Below are 4,212 nucleotides of genomic sequence, written 5' to 3'. Positions count from 1 at the left end.
TGCCTCCAAACAATTTCAAACATCGATCTGACGTCGTTGCGAGAATGTTGTTGTTGTTAATTATAGTGCATAAAATATGCATATAAACAACTTTAACGTCTCGGACACGACGATCGCTTCGTTCGAAATTTAAGCGTTGTGGCTGCTTTTTAATATCGGACGTGCTACGTCTAAACCAACTTTCACCAACAAACTAATAAGAATGTCAGCCGCTATTGCGTTTTAGGATGCCGCGTTATTTTTTATATTGTTTTTATTGTTGTCTACGTTGCATAATATTTTATTATGACAACCGACAATCAATTAACAATTATAGTAACGCGTCATATTTGCACCCAACACGCTCCGACGTAATTGTCTACACAACATTGTGCGCTGTGTTTAAGACAAAAACCGAGCAGTCTTTGAAATTGACACGACCCTCAGCCAGGAGTGGTCCGGGAACAGTATATCCGAGGACCGCAATGTGCGTTCGAAATGTCGATGTTCATGTGTCCTGCAGTTCACAAGTTGACGCGCAATTAGCTGCGTTCTTCATCGACCCACGAGCCAAGTGATCCACCGTTCAGGGTAATCTTTTCAAACAAATTTAAAATATTATTACATAACGCACCGTTCCACATCGAAATCGTTTCATCATCACACAACAACAAAAATAACTACTTAAGGTTATTACAATTGTGATGTATATGTGAGAAACGGACCAATCGAAAGAAACGTTCGGCGTTATATTTTATAATATTTTATTTAATTAAAGTGGCATTTGTATCTACTTATCGAAAAGAGTATGCAGTTATAGTTTAAGTTTACATAAAGAATAACCCGATGATATTAACGTTTTATAAATACGTATATATATCTATTAGGTTTTTTTTCTCTATCAACTTTGTCTATAAAACTCTGCTCCTTTTGCGATAAGCATTATGTATATTTATTAAATAGAAAATATGTCGAAAAACCAGACGTTTTCTTCAAACAAACGCCACAGCTACAAACTTAATCACAACAATATTTACCAAACAATACAATTGTAGGGTGTTTTGTGTGATACGTCGTTTGGTGGGCATTCTAAGAACGTCCGTCGACATAAAAACGAATCAAAAGAAAAGCACAGGCAGTGCAAAACGTTCCTTCGTCAGTCGGGCGTATATCATTTAAAACCCACAGAATCTAAAAAAGTTAATAAATAAACTTTTTTATTTAGATTCCTACGGTTCGTCGCGTCGTTAAAGTAAATTATTACTTCGACGCATGCGGAACCCAGGTACCCGAAAACCGTAAGCCTAAGCGTTTTTTTCCAAACATCACTCTCTATCGATAAAGTAAATTGATTTTATGTATTTATAAATGTGCGTTTGTATGTATAGTAGTATAGTAGTAGTATATTTTGTTATTGGTTGTTTCGAGCTTTTTATTGTTATAAAACGTTTTTGTAGTCTTGTACATAAAGTACAGACGAATAGACAGCCCCTATTATTATTTATTAATAAACTCCAACCATTTACAAATTAAATTACAACTACAACATCTCTTTTACACATTAATTATACACCATCTTTATTTTCTTTTTTCCGAAGCGAATACGATGAAGAAAATACGCAAAGACTGGCTTACAAAATCGTAAGCCTAAGCGTTTATTTTTCAAACATCACTCACCATCGGTAAAGTAAAATGATGGTATGTATAAATGTGTGTTTGTATGTACAGTAGCGTAATAATTTTGTTGTTGGTTGTTTCGAGTTTATTTATTATTATGGTTTGTATGTATAAAGTTTTATTCGTGTACATAAAGTACGATCGTATTGGCAGACACCATTATTATTCATTCTTGTTTGTTATTATAAATAACTCCAACCATATACAAATACTACAACAACAACAACAACATCTCTTGCACATTAATTATACACCACCACTGTATTAGTACTTTTTTTCGAAGCGAATACGATGATGGAAATACGCTAAGACCGGCACTGCGAAAGCAATAATAAAACGTTAGCACATAACCATCTTTCGACAATATTGATTCGTGTTAATGTTCAAAAAAATTCTTCGAAAACGTCGTTTACGGCACGTTTACAATCGATTTATAAAATAAATCGAAAAACGTAACAACAGATCCGCTTAATGCAAGACGACCCGTTGTTGCTTTTCCGTTCGACGCATAATGAAGAATTTTGTATGAGAATTGATCATCATACGAATAGTGTATGTATGTGTGTGTTTTTTGTTGATCAGCACAGACAAAATGTGTGTATGTGTGACAACTAAACAACAACATTTACACGTTAATGATCCTTCCGCAGGTTCACCTACGGAAACCTTGTTACGACTTTTACTTCCTCTAAATGATCAAGTTTGGTCATCTTCCCAGCAACATCGGCAACGTCGAAACGCCACCGCGCACCGGTCCGAAGACCTCACTAAATCATTCAATCGGTAGTAGCGACGGGCGGTGTGTACAAAGGGCAGGGACGTAATCAACGCGAGCTTATGACTCGCGCTTACTGGGAATTCCTCGTTCATGGGGAACAATTGCAAGCCCCAATCCCTAGCACGAAGGAGGTTCAGCGGGTTACCCGGACCGCTCGGTCAGGGAGGACACGCTGATTCCTTCAGTGTAGCGCGCGTGCGGCCCAGAACATCTAAGGGCATCACAGACCTGTTATTGCTCAATCTCGTGCGGCTAGAAGCCGCCTGTCCCTCTAAGAAGAATTGTTTGTACGCCGACAGTAAAAACCGCACATAGAGACCGGGCGAACCCGGCTCCAGCGGGTATTTGGGATGTCGAAATACGCCTATTTAGCAGGCTAGAGTCTCGTTCGTTATCGGAATTAACCAGACAAATCGCTCCACCAACTAAGAACGGCCATGCACCACCACCCACCGAATCAAGAAAGAGCTCTCAATCTGTCAATCCTTCCGGTGTCCGGGCCTGGTGAGGTTTCCCGTGTTGAGTCAAATTAAGCCGCAGGCTCCACTCCTGGTGGTGCCCTTCCGTCAATTCCTTTAAGTTTCAGCTTTGCAACCATACTTCCCCCGGAACCCAAAAGCTTTGGTTTCCCGGAAGCTGCCCGCCGAGTCATCGGAGGAACGTCGGCGGATCGCTAGCTGGCATCGTTTATGGTTAGAACTAGGGCGGTATCTGATCGCCTTCGAACCTCTAACTTTCGTTCTTGATCAATGAAAGCGTTTTTGGCAAATGCTTTCGCTTCTGTCCGTCTTGCGACGATCCAAGAATTTCACCTCTAACGTCGCAATACGAATGCCCCCATCCGTTCCTATTAATCATTACCTCGGGGTTCCGAAAACCAACAAAATAGAACCGAGGTCCTATTCCATTATTCCATGCACACAGTATTCAGGCGAAGTTTTAGCCTGCTTTAAGCACTCTAATTTGTTCAAAGTAAACGTGCCGGCCCACCTCGACACTCAATGAAGAGCACCGCGGCGGGATTGAGTTGGGCCGCCCTCTCGAGCTAAGCCCACCGGCAGGACGTCCCGCGAAACGCCAGTTAACACCGCGAACGATGAACCGGCGGCGCGGGACACAAATTCGACTACGAGCTTTTTAACCGCAACAACTTTAATATACGCTATTGGAGCTGGAATTACCGCGGCTGCTGGCACCAGACTTGCCCTCCAATTGATCCTCGTTAAAGGGTTTAGAGTGTACTCATTCCGATTACGGGGCCTCGGATGAGTCCCGTATCGTTATTTTTCGTCACTACCTCCCCGTGCCGGGAGTGGGTAATTTGCGCGCCTGCTGCCTTCCTTGGATGTGGTAGCCGTTTCTCAGGCTCCCTCTCCGGAATCGAACCCTGATTCCCCGTTACCCGTTACAACCATGGTAGGCGCAGAACCTACCATCGACAGTTGATAAGGCAGACATTTGAAAGATGCGTCGCCGGTGCGAGACCGTGCGATCAGCGTAAAGTTATTCAGATTCACCAAGTTGTACGATGACGGCGAAACCGCCACCGATTGGTTTTGATCTAATAAAAGCGCTCCTTCCGTCTCCGGTCGGAGCTCTGTTTGCATGTATTAGCTCTAGAATTACCACAGTTATCCAAGTAAATGTGGGTACGATCTAAGGAACCATAACTGATTTAATGAGCCTTTCGCGGTTTCACCTTAATTTGGCTTGTACTGAGACATGCATGGCTTAATCTTTGAGACAAGCATATGACTACTGGCAGGATCAACCAGGGA

General features: G+C 42.0%; 2 non-coding genes across 2 annotated transcripts; both read right to left on the bottom strand.

Moving 5' to 3' along the window:
- Window positions 1-416: 416 nt before the first annotated feature.
- On the bottom strand, window positions 417-573 carry LOC135267503 (5.8S ribosomal RNA). The gene has a single exon (XR_010335922.1). It is a non-coding gene; the product is annotated as a 5.8S ribosomal RNA (ribosomal RNA).
- Window positions 574-2,289: 1,716 nt separating this feature from the next.
- On the bottom strand, window positions 2,290-4,212 carry LOC135267491 (small subunit ribosomal RNA). Its single transcript, XR_010335911.1, has one exon. It is a non-coding gene; the product is annotated as a small subunit ribosomal RNA (ribosomal RNA).

Source organism: Tribolium castaneum, unplaced genomic scaffold (assembly GCF_031307605.1).
Source record: "Tribolium castaneum strain GA2 unplaced genomic scaffold, icTriCast1.1 ptg000044l, whole genome shotgun sequence".
In the NCBI taxonomy this organism is placed as follows: domain Eukaryota; kingdom Metazoa; phylum Arthropoda; class Insecta; order Coleoptera; family Tenebrionidae; genus Tribolium; species Tribolium castaneum.
This window is presented reverse-complemented; position numbering and strand designations above follow the sequence as displayed.